General features: G+C 29.6%; 1 protein-coding gene across 4 annotated transcripts in view; it reads right to left on the bottom strand.

Moving 5' to 3' along the window:
• Positions 1–16,922, bottom strand: part of LOC111034825 (Down syndrome cell adhesion molecule-like protein Dscam2) — a 310,967-nt gene extending 294,045 nt beyond the window's left edge. For 2 of the 4 annotated variants that reach the window (XM_022316208.1, XM_022316210.1), the window contains exon 1: positions 13,879–14,068. The gene's annotated coding sequence lies outside the window, so the exon portion shown is untranslated. Of the gene's footprint in view, positions 1–13,878; positions 14,070–16,721 lie in introns of those variants that run through there. The other 2 variants (XM_022316209.1, XM_022316211.1) reach the window with 2 other exon arrangements.
• Between the last annotated feature and the right edge of the window lie 2,921 nt (positions 16,923–19,843).

Raw genomic sequence — 19,843 nt, 5'->3', positions numbered from 1 at the left:
GCCGCCGCCGCCGCCGCAGATATTGCACCTAATACATATAGTGTGTTGCCGACGCTGTCCGGGACCCTCAAGAATCGCTAATCTCTGAGCTCTCTCTTCTCCACGATGGCGGTGTTGTACGGTGCGATTTCACCCCGTCTGGCCACATACACAACTAGCACCCCTCGCGCGCGCCGCAGTAAGACCCGCGAGGCCTCGTCACCGTGTCGAAGGGTTTTCAATTATATGTTTTTGAACACGCACGAAAACGCGTCCACGCTGAGTTAGGTTTCCTCGTATATATACGTACAACTATATATATGATATAATCCCGCGTGTGCCCCAGTAAGCCCGTAATTTCTCTCGCGATATGCCCGAGCTTATGCGAGCGCGGAAAAACAACATCAGATCACTACGTGTTTGTACAAATACAACAACGCATGATATGATATTATCCGTGTGCGAGAGGTCGGCCAAGACAAACAACCGCAACGGCCATCCGTGATACATACGAGTGTGTGTGTGTGTGTGTGTGTGTGTGTGTGTGTTCCATATAATATAGATGTTCCGTTGTGGAGCCACAAACCCATAATGTAATTTCAACGGAAAAATGCGCATAAAGCGATTTTCAAAAAAAAAAAAAAAAATACCTCCCGATATGGTTTATTGGAATTGTGTTACTAAGTATCTACGCATATGTGCATATTACACGTAGGTAAGGGTTTGCAGTGAATACACGTGTATGCATTATATTATATATATTATCATGCGTGCGTTCCACGTACACCTACCATGCGTGTACGTCCTATATAATAAATAATAATATACGTGCGCGTTTCGAACCGAATGCGTAACGCGAATGTCAAAGGATTTCAAACTCACGAGAAAAAACTTCCAGATCTTCCACGCAGATCTAGTGGGGAATAACTGAAAATCGTACAGAATATAGGGCGCGCATGTGCGTGCCTGCCTGCAGGAGAAACTTTCCGGGATTTAGTTATATATTTTTTTCGCCTACAAAATTATTGAAAGCCTCATAATTTCAACTCGGCTTTGATCGTTTTTTTAGACGTTTTCTGTACATTTATTACCCACTTATATGTTTATTTAATATTATCCCATCCTTTGAGATTCTACAATTTAATTTCGATTCTACAATAAATGTCGCCTGTACAATAGTTTAAAGCTCGCGATCAAATTATTGCAATATATCAAAGTCGCAAAATAAAATCAACATAATATATTATTACAACATTTATTTTCTGAGATTTTATACGATATAAAAATATTTTATGTGATTATAAATTTTATTTACAAGATGGTAGGTTAAATTTGATCATTATGCGGACTTCATAATATCTACAATTATATTATAAATCACATTTATTTATACGGTTCCAATAAGCAAATACAATTGTGACAATTTCAAGAGAATTGTAAATTCAATGAAAGTGATGAACAGTAATTCTATAAAAAATTCATTAAAAATATATGTTTAATTATTTTTTTTGTACAGTTAAATACTATGACGTATAAACTATACAAATAGTGTATCGTAACCTTATGTCTATTATGGGTACATACAACCCTCTCAAACTACGTAAAATATTTCAAAATTATCCTAACGAGTAATGAACCTCTTTTGGTTTATATAAATCAAGCGAATCTGCTATAAGCAAGGGAAGGGGATATTTGTATGCCTCAACCCTTCCGTCTGATTCCTTTGAGAAAATCCAACCCAATATTTTAGTGCCAGGTACATCAGATATTTAAGCCCGGCCGTGTAGTATATTTTCCTGTAAATTCGTGTTTTATTGTAGAAATGGTTTTTGGTTGTGTTTTTTTCGTAAAACCTGTTGTATGGCCACCAGTAAACTTCAATAGACATTTTTGACTTTTAATGAAAATCTCTGGTTGAAAAAATGTATAATTGGTTAAATTGTATAATCAGAGGTTTCCACAATGGTGGGCATCCCTCATCATGGGATTTCCAATTTTTATTTTTGTCTTAATTTATCAAATTTACTTGTCGTATATAAAAAATATTACAGATTGTGAATATACTGTTTTGTTTCATTAAAAAATAAATTTTAAAAATTGTATAATGTTTATGAATAATATTTATTTCCTGCCAACAAAAAAACAGTATAGTACTTAATACAAATACTGAGAAAAGGTCTGGCATGGACGCATGGAGTTACTAGACGGGATCGTAATGGACAGTGAAATCGAACGTGCAAATACGTAAATATAGCTAAATGATAAGTACGGTAAACTGCTGCGACCACGTCACGATTGATGGTTGTGTCAATAAGTCTGGACGTGAGCACCAAATAGATCAGTATTGTCTGCGATTCAGCGTAGAAACGTTCGCTATCGGAACTTCGAAAACCTTTCTATATATATAAATGTATATCTATATAACATACTATTTATAGACCTTAACATTGGTACATCAACATAGATTTCAAAGTTATGTCCATGAACAAAATTATTGTTACTATTTGCCAACTAGAAAATCATTTTGACACATATTCACAGTCCCGCCTCTAGTGAAAATTCGTGATCTTATAATATTTAGGTATTTTCATTTTATCGCTGCTCAAAGTTTTTCGACAGATATGCGCAATATATTAATAACGTTTTCAATCATATCCACATATATAATATATAAATATATTACGTATAATATATTTCTAAACAAGCCTCATTATATGGATATAGTTTACGAGTTTACTAACGATTATTAGTATAATACAAGAGCGTATAGGTAAAATTCTGAGAATTTCATTTCAACCCTTATGTATGAAGAATTATTTTGCGGAGTGTTCACATATTATTGGCCAAACAGAATTCTAAGAAGGGTAAAATATAAAACGGTATTAAAAGTAAGGAAAACCATATCAACCAGTTATGCACAGTTCGTAATAAATAATGGTATAGACTATAGGTATTTAAGTGCGTCCTTAACTGAATATCGATTCGATATTTTTATACTGCTATGGCAATAATACTAATTAAAATTACCAACTTGAATGATCTTCCGATATTTTAATACTTAAAAATTTGAAATTATGATTTAAATTGAGTATATTAAGGATCCATTGCTCACAAATGTCAAGGGCATGTTAAGTTTTAATCTTCAAATCATGAATATAAAGAATTATTAAGTTCTAAAATACTGACCAATAAATATTTCCTTCCTGAAATTGTAAACATCCTTTGATTCGTTTGGTTTTTAATATCATGAACCAAGAGAAAAAATCAAAATGTATAACGTGTGAAATATAACACAAATTTAATTTAAAAAATAAATATTTCTAGTGTTTGTGTAATAAAACAAATTATTGTAATAAATACACTTACGGAATAAATAAAATAGTAAGGGTTTGTGAAAAATATTTATTTTAATTAAAAGTATTTTTGGTTTTATTTGGTAGAATGGTGGCTTAAAACTGCAATATTTTTACAGTCTGCCAGTAAACTTAATTTGATTTTTTGATTAAATTTATGTTCCTTTTTTTTCGCCATTTTAAAATTAATCAAAAGTTAAGAGCTGTTTTGAAATTACCTTGTCTGTAAGATAAATTATGGATTCCATGATGAATTTGTATCAAATTGATTTCGAAAGTATCAAAATAATAAATTTAGTAATAGCCTAATACCAATGGCAAAAACATTTGCGTGTGCCAGTGATTTATTATCAAAACAAAATAAGAGTAAATAAAGTGAAACAAATTTTATATTTGATTATCAATATCGAATTTTTAAAACTAAAGCATGTCTATTCAATACTACTGGATCACGATTCAAAGATTTATGATCATGGGATTCATTTTTTATGTAATTGCTCAATTTTTTTGACATAATCGTTATTTTTCTAATGACTATATTATTATTATTTTAAATAAACGATTATAAAACTTTGCCATCTGTTTTCGACATCTTGGATATATTAATTTTAATTATTAACAACTTAAAATATACTCGATTAAAATTCACAGATGAAAAACTTAAATGTAATCTAAATTCTGATTAATTGAGCATAACTTTGCGTTCATGTTTAAAAGTCCATAATTATTTTATAATTACAAAAACAAAACGTTTTGGATTAAAAAAAGAAAAAAGATATAATAATATCACGAAATGTACAACTTATTTTGAAATAAATAGTTTATTATTTTTTTTTTTTTGTAATTTATATACGATATTTAATACCGTTATAATGTTCAGGTTTTTTTTTTTTAATTTTAATTAGTATTACAGTGAATGTTTAATTTGTTTTCATGCAAAGTAAATAAAATAAATATTAATTCATCAGTAAACTTCATTTTTTTTTATGTAATAGAATGTAAAAGAACCCATACTGTTATATTTTTTGCAACTTAGTTAATATTAGGGATGCAACTACAACATATTTAATAGAAACTGGACATGCATAATATGTACGTAACACGGCGCATTGAATATGCAATTTTAATACAACGCATTGAAAATTGTAAATATTCTTCGTGTTTTTCATTCGATATATCATAGAATGCTTAGTTTTGTATTTAAATAAATAAATAACATTTAATAATTAGTACAGAAATAATTGTTGTATTTGTTCACTACTTATTATAGACCCATCTACAGTTATAATTTAATTATTTATTATATCAACCCTACTAAAACAATAATGTTTACTAATTAAACTCTGAAGAATATTAACCTAATCGACACATAAAATAATGAAAATAAAATTTTCATGTCTGGGACTCAGTACATAAATATAATATAAATAATAAAATTATAAACTTAATATTATTTTAAATAGAATATCTAAAAATTGAATGTACATAAAATGCATAACATTTGGATCTAATGTATCGATTATATTATTATTTTCAATATTTCTTTGTATTAATCTTATTCGAGCAATTTATTAAACATTATATAATATTATGATATCTTACCAACTAGTTCTCTAACTACCTTCGGTAATATTATCGGACATTGCATAATATTGGAACAGGTGCTGGTTTAAAAGTGCATTTTATTCATTTTGAAATTAATAATAATATTATTGACAACTAAAATACGATTCTGAATAACTGTATTTACTGTATTTCTGATTTAAAATATAATAATAATTAAATTGTTCTCAAAGCGCAAGTACAGGGATACTAAAATATTGACATTTCAAATATTTCTTATTGTGATTGAATTCATTTTTGGGTTATATAATTATGACAATATAATATTCATAGTAACATACTATAAATATTAAAATATTATATAATAATTTCACATTGACTTATAATTTAATAAAATTCATTATAGTATAACTATTTTTTATAATATTATCTATTAATTAATGAAGTGAAGTGTCCCGATAGTAAGAACCTACCTTTTAGGTAAACATTTTTAACAATGCTCTTATTAATTAAGTGATTAAAAATGTCAGTAATAATCTCACAAACTTAAGTTTTTAACTACATTCTAAACTATACTTACAATAATAAATGTTGAAGGTTCATACTATATACAATGTATACTATACATACATATTAAATGCACATGCATTTTAGTTTTTTTTAGTTTTGTACCTACTATGCACCTGGAATTATGTTTTAAACGTATATTTAGTATAATTTGTTCACTATTCCGTGAACCCCATATAAGAATGTATATTTTATATTATTTTTCAATGTTTAAAGTTTATATTTGAGATTTTCCAAAATGTTTGCTTAAATTTATTTTTAAAAAATTGTTTCTTAAATCGTTAGTTACCAGCTGTGTTGGCTTTTTATACGATGCATGGACTACTTTAAATCTAAATTTTAATGTGTTTCACGAGGAAAGGATCTAGGTTACAAAACCACAACTTCAAGGACATAAAATCAAATATCAAAAATGAAACCTTTTTGACACTTTAGACCACATTTAAACATGCCCTTTCTCCGATTTACTAAACCATTTTGGTAGGTATAAATTTATTTGAAGTTTCAAACGAAATACATTATAAGTTAAACAAAAATAATTGGTACTTAAGAAGATTTTGAATGGATATTTATAACTTGTGTACCTAAATTTTAAAGAATAGTAATCGGAAATCGGACCTTGAACTTTGTGATATTCGGCCATCTTAATGACTAATAACGGGACCTCAAAACTGCTATGATGTTTTTTTTTTTGTAAATCATTTTAATAAACTGCAGTCGTCTTGCATACAGTAAATACAATATTGTATAACATAATTTATACACACACACCGTGATAATATGATTTCACTCTCAAAAACCGTTAGTGTTCGAGCCAGAACGGTCGAGAAAAGCCATTATTTTAAGGGGTTCAAAAAGCATTGTCGAAACGTGTTGCTTAAACTAGAAAAAGTGAAATAACGAGACAGCAGTCATATAGTCGTCTCATTTTACGTCAATACTGCAGAATATAACCGGCTGCTATATCGAACAGAACTGTGCCATCTAAGTATGCGATTTTATATTTCCCGACACAATATAAACTCATGTGTTTACCAAATGTTCGACGAAAATAGGATTTTTACACGAGTAACGTTATGACAATAAGTATTGCTGGGCGGGTCAAAATTATATTTTTTAAGGTTCGTTTCGGCAACAACAGCCCATGCTTTTTCAAACATATATATATATATATATCTTAACAGCATAGGAAGCGTCCGGACACGATTCGTGTATTTTAAGAGAACGAAACAAACATAGGATGAGGAGCTAAAATTTAATACAACACACACATTCAACATTCCCGTTGGCTTCTGCAAATATCGTACGTTCTTTGTGTTTGTTTGATAAATATATTTGTTCACACACTGACGCATGAACATAATGTTATTATGTCTATAATAGGCACCTACGTTCTTGACAGCGAATTTTATTTTGGTGGATGTGCTGGCTCAGAAAGTTAGTCACAAGATTTTCATCCGCTGAAATATCGATTGAAAAAAAATCGAATTATTATTAGGTATATGCATATTATATTCCACACTTTTTAAAAAAAAACTATCTAAAAAGTAATTGCATTATATCGTTTATCATGTACTTGTTTGTCAAAGTGTATGTGTCAAAAATAAATATTTAAATAAATACAGTTATCCAGATGTTGATTTTTTGGTTTCTGTTACCCACTTCAAATTCAAACAAATGAATAAATTGTTATTGATGTTATTTTTGAGTTAGTACACATCAAAGAAAAATAATAACCGAGTATACTTAATACATATCTACATTTAAATATTCAATTGATATAATGAATTCGAAGTGAACGAAATTAATTGTGTCGAGAATCCTTGCAAAAATTCTTACTAACTTAGACAAAATAAAGTAACCAAATATTTTAGACTTTAAGTGGACATATCGTAAGCAAATCAAGTGTTTGCATATAGTGAAAGAAGTTTGAGTAAGGAAAGATAATTTCGAATCGACCGAGAATAGTTTACAAGTGGCATTTATTTGATTGAACTAAAAGTGTTTTTCCGATATAAAGAGGAAAATACAAATTTATGTTGATTTTATTATATACGGTGAAAGTTGGGAAAATCAAATAATAAAAATGAAACTGTACCTATGTGTCGTATATATGATTTATTTTTTAAATATTAACACGTAAAAACGTTTATATTCATATATTATTATTGGGGCTTACAACAATGAAGTCGATAAAGTTATTTTCTGAACGTCAAAAATTGAGAAACGAATTGATAAATAATAATATTGTTTTACGATAAGGAGTACTTAATATAAGGAAAAATGTCATAAAAAAATAAAAAAATATAACCCTGGAAAATCGGTAATTCATGAATTTTTAAAGTACATCATTATTTATAATAGGTAATGTGTTTACATTTGGAAAGTCGAAACTCTGTGTAAGCCAATGTCAACAGTTTATATAAGCATAAGTTTATAACATACACATTATAGGTCTTAGGGTATTATATTTAAGTTCATGGACAATAATATCACTGTGTAAACAAATATAATTTAAATTACGCGTAAACGACGATTTTCCTTGAACAAATAATCCGCAATAGTCAACGTTCCGATTAATATGATGTAGGTATAAGTTCATTGTTTAAACCTCATAAATAAATAATTTTAAAATTAGTCAATCACTGAAAATCAAGTCTTCAATGTCTGTTATATTTAACCAGTAAGGTTGAAGGACTGAGTGAAATTCTAAACGTCTACAATAAGTAATAACAGTGTCGGTCGGTTACCTATGCGTTCTCTTTCAAGTTTCATTGCATTAAACCGAACATGTTCTTTTCTTTACGATTTCGAACTGGTCAATTTTATTATTGAGCCGTTATTATTTTATTTACAGTATATGCTTTTTATTACTTGCTCAAAAATATTGTAAAAAAATGCATTTACTCGAGATACAAATTGAGATCCAAGACACTATTTTTAAATATTATGAAGTTTTTACACAATTTTTTTTAAAAATAATAATATAATCTTGTAAAATATGCTGTCTGGGATGTGTTATACATTACCTAGGTACCTATCTAATCAACATAATTTCTGAAATCAAAATAAAAGCATAATAATAAAATGTGAGGCATAAGTTTATTTATAACACATCAAAATCGTGTCAAAGTTGATAGTGATTGACTGTCATTATTATCAGCATTTTGCTTCTTGATTTTCAGTTATTATAATACCTAATGTATTTCTACATTTGCTCGTAAAATATTATTGGATCCGTTGACTCCGTAAATATAAAAAAGCAAGTTGAATTCGCATCTACAATAATAACGTTGCCTGTAAATTATGTTGTAATTGATAAAATATATCAAACCCTGAAATAAAAAATACATTGACTATGTGCACGACCGTATTGATACACAATCAATGTTTAACAAAGCAATCAAATGTAAGACATTTTAAAGAATGTACATTGTAAGTACATCGATGGTATATTATATCGTTTTAAAGAATCTATATTACTAAAATGTAAGTACATACCTACTCATAAACGTCATCAAAACTATAAAATAAACTACCTAGGTATATATATTTAGTTGGGTAATGCGTTATCCAATAACTAAGTGAACTCGCAATATCAAAAACAAATATGTTGAACTATCGCATTAAAAACAAAAGCAGGTTGAAAAACTGTACAGATTTTTAATAACAACGAACGAAAGTGTTATTAAATAATATGACTAAGTTCATGCAATTATCCTATGCACCTATATAATGTCGTGTCATCTACTTTATAATATATATATATACGGTTTAAGTGAAACAAACTAATACATATAACCTAACGGTATTATTGTTACGCAGGTATTATATTATTATGCTGGTTTTAATCACGAGAATTAACCATTATGGTATAAATCGCTCACTGGATTTGTAAACGATAATATTGTTTTACCGTTAAACGAATGAGACGGTACCAAACCTAATAAAATATTATAATAACATTTACCTATGTGGTGCACTTGATTTTAATTGTTCAGTATTCGTATAATATAACTATTATGCGAAATTCAAACAGATTTCCTACAGATTATTGTGTTGAACACACACATCGATCGCAACAGAGTAAATAGCACACATGTAATTTACAAAACACAGATTTTCTTTCTATATCCACACTGTCATTTTAGTGTTCGTCGTGTGTCTTTCGAGCACAACAAAGACAATGATATTATTTTATATGTGTATAATGGCCGGTATACTTTATGCTTTCAAACATTTACCAGAACTAAATTGAATATTGGGTATAAGGGTATATGTATTCAACTGTAGATAGATACTACTAAAAGTGGAATATTGGTTCCGCAGCAATAATAAGATTAAAATAAATAAACTATAAACTTTGTACTTCCTCTATTGGTTTATTAAAAGAAAATAAGATGAAAAAACAGGTTTAACTAGTGGGCATAACTACTTTTCTTCGATAATATTATAACATTATAAACTCACTATATTATATCGAGGTTAAAAATGTAAGTACTGATATAACAGATTTGACTCTATTTTCCATATTACAGTGAGTTCAATGAAGTAGCAGTAAATGAAAATAAAACAAGCTTTACATAGAATAATATATAATTGAAATCAGAGTTTTTATAAAATGGTTAAAGAGCATTGCTTAAATTATAAGCATATTTTCAAAAACTTTTTTTTCCTCTCAAATCAATGTAATGTCTATGCGTGGTTTTTCATTGCGATTGGAAAAGTATTAAAAACCGTAAAATTGGAATTTGAGCCCATTATTTGTTTTGCCCGTTTTTGAATTTTGTTTATAATTGTAATTTCAGAAAACCTCGTGTACCATATTGATAAAACTTTGAAAACACTGAACAATGTGAATAAAATGTCTCTAGGTGGAACATTATTCGTTTTTAGGTAGAGATGATTACTTTAGCGCACTCTTAGGTATACAATAAAAAACTACCTATTTTGATGATGAGAAAATTGTGTTTTTTAACAAACAGACAGTTTTGTTAAAGAAATTATCTACTTTGACGATCAGTTCCTAACAAAACTAATCTTCAACATTGTTGAATTTATTAATGTTCTATTCATCAACAAGCACAATTATTTTACAATAGTTATTCTTTAATATGGAGCATGATGGATTAGTAAAGTAAATTTTAATTTTTGCTTTTAATATAAAAATGAGTATTTGGCAAAAATGAAAAATTAAGTAAGAGTACTTACTATAAAGTAATATTAGGTATTGTTATAAAGGTACATAATTTTGGCTGTTGTCGTATAAGGTGTGATTAAAATTGTTTGAAATTGAAAACAATAGGTTCACTTCACGGTCCAGACGAGTATGAAACAGTGTTTTTGAAAATTTACAATTCTAAACGAGGACAGCCGACTTTCTGTGTAAAATATAGTATAATGTTTGAACACCGCATAATTTTCATTTCCGTGTAGTATATCTTTCGTACAATATTATGTCTTTTCTCTCTCTGTCTCTGTCTGTCTGTCTGTCTGTCTATCTCTCTGTCTCATCTCTCCACGTCTCTCTTTCCTTCATTCTATATCTACCTACATGAAACGGATATTTTCATTGGCCTACACTTTACTGCCAGTCTCATAGCCTATAACAAAATAGTATACTGTTCAAAATCGTATGCAATGATAAGAGGTTCGTACATTACTTTATCAAATTTAATGACACTGTTTTTGCGGTAGTAAAATAACACATATACCATCAAAAATATCAACGAAAATGTTCCATAATAACACCTTTAACAGCATGCAGCGTATATAATAAAAATAAATCGTATTTTAATCTGATGTTTTCAAATTGTACGGCGTCACGTCGAGTGTTTCTCACAAAAGGTGGCATCGAACAAATACACTGGTGAGTGTGAAGAAAATTATATACGTCGTACACACTCTTATTATTATCTATCTACACGTGTTCGTGGGTATAATAGACAAATATAGATAAATTTCGATTTCATTTGGCACCTACGCATTCGTTATGAACTGTCCGTATTACTTTATCATAATAATGTGAAATATCCGCAGTATAAGAAAACAATTATTTTTGTCACTATTCAAGTTAATGGTTTTCAGAACTTAATAGTAGCTGTTGTATAACTAGTTGATAAGTTAAGTGATATATAAGTATATAAAAATAAATAAATTAATCAATGTTTCTCGCCCAACTTTGAGTATAATACTATGTAGGTGTAATATGGTTCGTGAGACATGGTTAGAAACCGAAAAACAAACTGAAAACAAACTCATAGTCGCAGTATTGTAGTTTAGTAGTTAATAATTGATAATAACAACATAATGATCACAGCGCTTACAAAAGGTTACTGCGTATTATTATAACGATGATGCCCCCGTCGATTGTGCAGACACCTCAACAGATCGAATACAGTTTGTATGTATCTATATTGTTTTAATATAAATAATTACGCTTGTTAATTATGAATCCAATCATAATACCTGTGACATGTGCAATACTATTACAAATCTATTGCATAGAGTTGATGCAGTGATAATTTGTGATTTATGAAAATATCAGTTTGTAGGGTGAAAAATGAAAACAACAGTTAGTAGATTCGCGGTACTTATGTAAAATGACCGTTATTTGCTTATCGTGCAATAACGGTCACAATGTTTAACCAAACGTACACGTATTGCCCACTAGACAACCATCACACAGCTCGCCGACTGATTAAACTTTATAAAAAATATAAAATGCCACATAAAGCGGATCAACAAACAACCCGTGTTCTATTTAATTTACAAAATATAGTATTAACAAATAGTAACATGATAATAATGATCCAGACAATATTATTGATATCTATACTATAAGTTTACATTTTATACAGCATATTTGTTGAGTTTTTACTAATCATGCAAAATTGTGATTAAAAGAAAGTCATACGGATAACATAACAAATTGTACGTTAAGAAGAGTTCACATTTTTCAATTTTCTTTTTATGTATTATAAGATCGAATTTATTAACTATAACATATTAAGGCAAGTAAGAATATTATCTAGAACCACACTCCATAAATATTATAGATTTTCTTGATGTTTTAATTTTGATGAAAGTTATGAGCATTTTCAAATTATATAGGGTCCTGTAAAATATTTTTACCATTATATTTTATAGTATTTAACTTAACTCTAATATTCAAAATAACAAGGGAAATGGGTTCTTCTGAACGAAAAATGTGATAGACGAAGATGACACAGCAGGTATAAAGGTTCTTATAACGTATTTATATTTCATAACATTAAAACAAAATATAAAATAAATTAAAATAAAATAAAATATGAAAGATATATTATAAACACTGCAATAATATTATATTATATTGGTTAGGTAATTTAATGAAAATCTCATACAGTTTTAAGGTGTAAGCGTATTTAATAGATTTAAAAATATTCGAAAACCTAGTTAATTATTTTATTTTCCAAATTTACTTATCTACTACTATTAAGTGTAACACAGATTTAATTTGCCCATTACACCTTTTAATAATATTTCGATTAGTAATTATTAGTGAAATTAAAATTAATAATTATCATATACTGTATAAATAGAACATAAAGTTTCATATTTAAAAAAGATTTTTAGTACGCACCAAACATTTATATACTAGCTTTTAAATTGTATTTGAGTCGACAGAAGTTCTTGATATCAGTATTTTATTCAAACATTAAATATTTGGTGTTCAAATACGTAAATGTTAACTTGCATAACTTTCTAACTTTTTTGAATCATCAACTAACATTTACTTTAGTAATATAATAATTATGCATTGACACGTTTTTTGGTAAGTACTTACAACTGCTAAAAGTGATACAAAAGCATAACAAACTATACTACATTCAGTACATTCTTATAATATTTGACATTTGAATTATTTTTTATTTTTAAACACTCATTTTTTATAACTCACAGATGATATTATACTATGCTTACGAAGTTATAAAGAACTGGGTAGTAGTTGCTTTTGATTATTTTGTTCAGCGGCGAAAGGGTTGATTTTCACCGCGGGATAAAAATTAAAAGCAATTGGAATTCGTGGCACGGGTAAATTTTAATTTTAATTTAAAAACTTTAAAACATTTTACACACAAACGTTATTATACCTAACGTGTATATGTTCACGCACGTGAAATACTAAATTTACATCCCTACGGTTTGAAACATTTCACGTGTCGTGATATATACCTATATTCATTTTTTATTTTTTTTCGTAAGAGATATTTGCAACCTGTATGTAAAGTGATATTTTTTAAAAAATGATTAAAAATGATGTCTCTCCCGAATAAATATTACGCGTGTACAAATCGCATCGAATACAAGTTATCATTATTATTGTGATTATTGTTATTATTTTATTAATATTATTATTATCGTAAATACTCACGGGCAAGCTATGCCGGGATGGCAGAGTGCAAACCACCGTCCGAATTGTTACGCACGGACCGTGTGAGCGGCCGTCCGTCTCGCACCCTCACGTGCGATAGGGTTGAAGTGCAGAGGGTGAGACCGAGGAACCGAGAGTGTGAGAGACGACTTACCCAGTCGGCAGATCACGCCGGAATGTCGTCGTCCGCCACGGCGGTATCGCGTTTTGTGTGTCCGCTCGTAACGCTCGCCGGTCGGCGGCGCGGCGCAGAGGGGCGGGGGCAAGCGCTACTATAGGGGCGCGTTTTTCGTTCGCCGCGCCGCGGTAGGTGGTGGCGGCACGAGACGGAGATGACGCGAATTACGCTCGACGTACGATTTTGCCGTTTGCCGTCGTCCAAATGTACCTATACAGTAAATATGCGAATTTGTGTGTGTGTGTGTGTGTGTGTGTGTTTTTTTTTGTTTGTTTCTATTTTTTATTATTTTTTAACGACTTAGCACGTCCTGGACGCCGGGACAGGTACATAAGTTGAATAACGGCAATCCGCACAATTGTTAATTAACTTACGTTATTCGTGTTTTAATTTGCGCTTTAGAATCAAAACTTAGTATAATAGAATCGCTTTAGAAAATGTAAGATACGATAAGTACAATTTTATTCTGTCTGAGACTAGCGGTCTCCAAGTATTTGGGGACAGACTTATCTGAGCGGCAAAGTTATCGCGTGGGTCAACTCCTTACATAAATCTTACAAGTGAGACTGAGCCTGGCGCTATGGGCTTGCTTCACGTATTTATACGCAAATGGCATGATCGTATAGATTTTGGTTTTCGTTGATTACGAAGAAGTTTGTGAATAAAAGTATAGTTACTAATTATAACGATGTGTGTAGGTATGTAAAAAGTTAAGACACATATAGAATTTGTGTGATCTAATTAAGACGTATCCACACCACAGTTTTTTGTTGATAGTTTTTGTAGTTTTCTGTTTTGATTTGAATTTATCTACTGAATTCCAATTTAAACGATAGCATATAGTAACCGATGAGCTTAATTTTGAATCTAAAAATATTCTGTACTAGTACACTTGTTCAGCTTTGTAAACAATTGGCAGAAATAACCAAAGACACATCGTACGGATTGTAAGACAATATGACTACAAGTCTACACAGTATAACAGTTAGTTAGTTAGTTACATAGTTTAATCGATAAAATAATAATATTAATGCTCATTGTAATTAGACAACGCACTGTAAACACTTTTACGCAAAAAATGTCTAATATCAAAACGAATCATAAAAATTCAAACTCATACTTTTTTATAGAAACTAGACAAAACTATTTTATATCCTAATATCAAAACATTAGAAATAAAAAAAAATGGTTCACAAACCTTTTAAAACTAATACAATTGGCACAGTGATTAAAATTGTATGATATTATTGTATTATAAATCATGTATAAAAAAAATGTATATAAAAAAAGAACAGTGATACAATGGTAGGCCGATAGTATAGATACAATTTCCGCAATGCATAATTTTTTAACTGGTAATAGTTTCAGAACGACAGAGAACTTAGGCTGCAAAATAATTATGAACTTCTAATCGCAAACGTTTGTAAATCGTTTGTCAGCCACACTATCGATTCACACGTAAAAATAGAAATATACACTATAATATAAAATAATTGTTTATTAATTTTTATTGCCAAATTTTAAAATTGTTCTAAGAACTCATTCATTAGTTGAGAAATATTCTCTTGAGACCACAAAATCATTAAATACCTGTATAAAAATATGCACTATAGACTTTTACTATTGTTTTCGTAGTCTCATGAAAATGATTTCAATCTCACTTAACAGAAAATCTAATAGCTAAAAAAAAAACATACAAATTACAAATTCAACAACTTCCGAGCCCTAAAACGAATAACCGTAAACTGTAAAACGTTTAATCAATACCAATAAAGTGTGTAGCTATTAGTTGTCATCATTACTACACTCGGGTAGCTATATTTAACAATTATTATGTTAACACTATACCATTTTTGTAAAATACTGTATTATACGAATGAAAAATAAAATACGTTATTTTTACCACACTGAATAATTGCGTATTAATAATATAAATTAATAAAAAATCATAATTTCATCGTTTTTAAAATCAACTAGTAAAACAGACTAAAAAAAACATATTAATTTCAATCCAACGCTGTTTATGTTGTTCCTCTTGTATAAAAAAATATTGGTTCATTAATTAAAATTTTCTCGTAATTATACAATGAATATATGAAATAAATAATATGAAAATGCTAATCATACACACACCCATTAACATTATAATGTAATAATTTATTATTATAATGACTTAATGCACTTTCATTGAAATCCTCATCAAATTGTCGATAAGCAAATTTATTAGAATTATTAAAAAACACACATTTTTTGTAAACGAGTGTACCTAGTTAAATATATTACATATAAATCATATAATATATATTTTATATCACAATATAGATTGTACAGGCCCTCGTACGTGATTACAGCACCAATACAAACAAATACGTATACAGATTTTATTCACTCGAGAGAAAAACAATTTTTCATGAAAGGAAATCGTATCATTTTGATTATCTTTTTGATAATTTGTAACGGCCACACACTAGCTAATGATGAAAACATTAAGCAGGACATAAAAAAAGCATTAGCCAATACCAATACAAATTGTGCGGATATTAATAATACGATACGCTAATGTTACACTAGTCGAGATCCCTGTTTGTGGCTAAAATACAAAACTATGTAGGTGGTATATTATAACGAAATCGTGCATTTACAAATACTGCAAAGGTGACTTTACCTCCACTGCGTCCAGCTCGGGAGACGGTAGCGCCGAAAGAATAATATTATTATATGCAACGTGGCACTAACAGCCAGCGGGTGACAAGGAAAACGAATCACCGATAACCACGCACCGCACCCTGGAGTCACAAAACTGTGTCGGACATATTTTATTCGTTTGTTTTCGTTTTTTATTTTTTTCGAATTTCGGTCGAACTCTTGCCCCCGCCGACCTGCGGCGTTTCCTCGACGAGTCACCTCGTCCGACTGAGACCGAGGTTAGCGACTCAGTGTCATTTGTAGTATACTAATACTCGCGCTCACGCCGCCGATATAATGACAGTACAATTATAGAGTCGTATAATTATGTAAGAGTATAGTCTTCAATGCGCAGGCGTGCGCACAAAACTGATGGTGCTACTTTTGGTCGGCGTCTATGAAAGTCTCCGAAGCCGTAAAAGTCGGTCCACCGCCGTCTAGTCCGTATCTCGCCGAGGTGTGTGCATTGCGTGTGTGCGCGTGTGTGTTTTATTGACGTGCAATAAAATCCGTTGACAATGTCCGTCGTCTCCTAGCACTATGACGGAAACGGATACGGAAGAACAAAAGATCGTCGAATCCCATAAAACATAATATAAATATATATATGCCATTATCATTGTTATTATATATTATTTTACGTGCTGTGTTACATTGATATCGTACAACGTAGAATGCACGATAAATAAGTATAATGTGTATGTATGTTACACCATTGACTTATATACTATACATTACGATATTATTGTAATACTGTGCGCACGTACGAACGGAGCAGTTCCGATTTTTCAATGATTTATACGAATTATTTATTGCGCGATTTCGGAGTTGTACGTCTCGCATTATTATAAATCAGCGGCACCGACAACAGTAATTTGACATAAAACAAAAAAAATTATTTAGTGTTATTGTCTTTCGTCGTGCTATATTATGATGAAGACGGAAAGCCGAGTGGTTAATAATAATATTATTATCATTTCAGTTTGATGTTATTACCGTCGTGGAGTACACGCGAATTTTCTTTTTTTCATTTTTTTTTTCTTTTTGCTTTTCGTGTTATCATTAACTCACACACTTCTCCGATATTATTGTTATTATTATTATTATTATTATTATTATTATTATTATTATTATTATTATTACACTACCTACAACGGCGGTACAGATAATAATATGCATATCCGCCCTCGGTGTGAGTCGTCGGGGATACCTAAATCAAATTTTTCGTCTCGTTTGACGTTTCGATTTCTTTGAGTTGTATAAACGTTTAAAATTTAAATAAGGTTACATCAGCGGTATACCGGCTATACCAAGATCAATGACAGGCGATTACGGTTCGAACTCTTGCCCGGGGAGCTTACACGTTGGCCAATTTGCAACTCCGATAAGAGGTGCGCATTGGTGAAGGCTAAATCCTTCCATGCGGTACTATATTGTGTATACATATAATATATAATATGTTCACGTGGGTATTGCCAGTGTTCGCCATTCGCGTATTTTCACACGAGCAAAGTATATGATATTCGATTCAATGGTTTTTGAAGATAACTCGATGATAATGTAAATATAAATACGTAATAATATTATGCGAAAAACAATTACCCATACCCACTCGCAGCGAATAGTTCGAAACATTTTATACCTCATCACTCACACGTCGCAGAATGTTAAACTTGATGAGTTCTCTCATATCATAAAGTTCTCAGCTCTCGTGTTGCACTCGTATTTTTATAAATAAGCTGTGTGGAGTCTGTGCTGGCCTAATAATAGCTTGTAAATTTAATACGTCAACGTCATAATATTATATTGATGCATACGGGCAAAAAGTTTGCAGACGAGTGCTTTACTAGAGTGGAAACGTAGAATCGTAAATTACATGCGATATACCTCTCCTACAGTTAACTATAATCATTATTATGAACCAAGAAAGAACCCCGACCCACACGTCTTATTTATGATATTATTATATTTATGAAATTAATTATTGTAGCTTATACGCGTAGTGACTTTCTGAGTACTTATAATGTAATATTCTCATATTATATTATATTATAACTTATACGATACTTACATGCACAATTATTATCAGCAGATATGTAGGGACGTTGTGTGAATTAGTGTAACTTAATATTGAAGTAAACTAATGGCCAATTCAAATAAAACATTTTTAAAACCAACAAAAACATTATAATTATAACTGTGAAATGTAATTATGGCGCAATAACAACTAAAATAAGTATTCATTTTTTGGAAAAACGTTTGTTCTTTCGACATTTTATTTCCAAACAGAAATAAATAGTGGTACTCTGTACATATTTATTATTCAATATTTCTGAGGAGCATAATATGTAACTATTCTAACATACCATTGAAAACGATTTTCAATGTAACAAACAAAGATTAAGTGAAGTAACATTTTATTATTATCCTAGTAAATATTAGTCTTAGATTAAAGTTTCTTCGAGGAGTTACGAACTATAGATCTTTACTTTTTTTTTTTAAAACAATACTTCCGTAATGAGCAATGTAGGTATATAATATATTTCATTATTTTGTAGTTTTCTTCTATTAAAATGAATGTATTATGTTTTTTTTTTTTGTTTTAAATTTAAATTGAAAACTTTTATTCTTACTTTATAATAAACCTTTTATTATTATGTTAGTAACAAAATTAAACTTGCGTTGTTTGTATTAAACAAAATAAAAAAATGTTCAAAAAAAAGTTTTTAGGGTCAAATTAAAGTAATTTACAGTTTTTAATTTAACGTGACAAATCTAGGGATGGATAATTATAATTGTACGTTTTTCCAATTAAATATATTCTGATGATGAAAAATCGTTGGTGAAAAAGCTACAAATAAAATTTAAAAATTAATTAATTAAATTTTATAGATTATTGTATATGCCATTATTCTACAAGTACTACTCATATTTTAGGACTATGCATATTTGAAATGTTTTAATAACTGCATTACTCTGTTTGTGAAGTTTCTAGTCAGTAAGTTTATTTAATGTGAATGATGTTAGACCATTACTTTGTATATTTGTGTTAATTTTAAATGTTTTTACATGAAAAGATAAAACAAATATTCAACTTTTGTG

The sequence above is a fragment of the Myzus persicae genome, unplaced genomic scaffold (genome assembly GCF_001856785.1).
Source record: "Myzus persicae strain clone G006 unplaced genomic scaffold, MPER_G0061.0, whole genome shotgun sequence".
Lineage (NCBI taxonomy): Eukaryota > Metazoa > Arthropoda > Insecta > Hemiptera > Aphididae > Myzus > Myzus persicae.
This window is presented reverse-complemented; position numbering and strand designations above follow the sequence as displayed.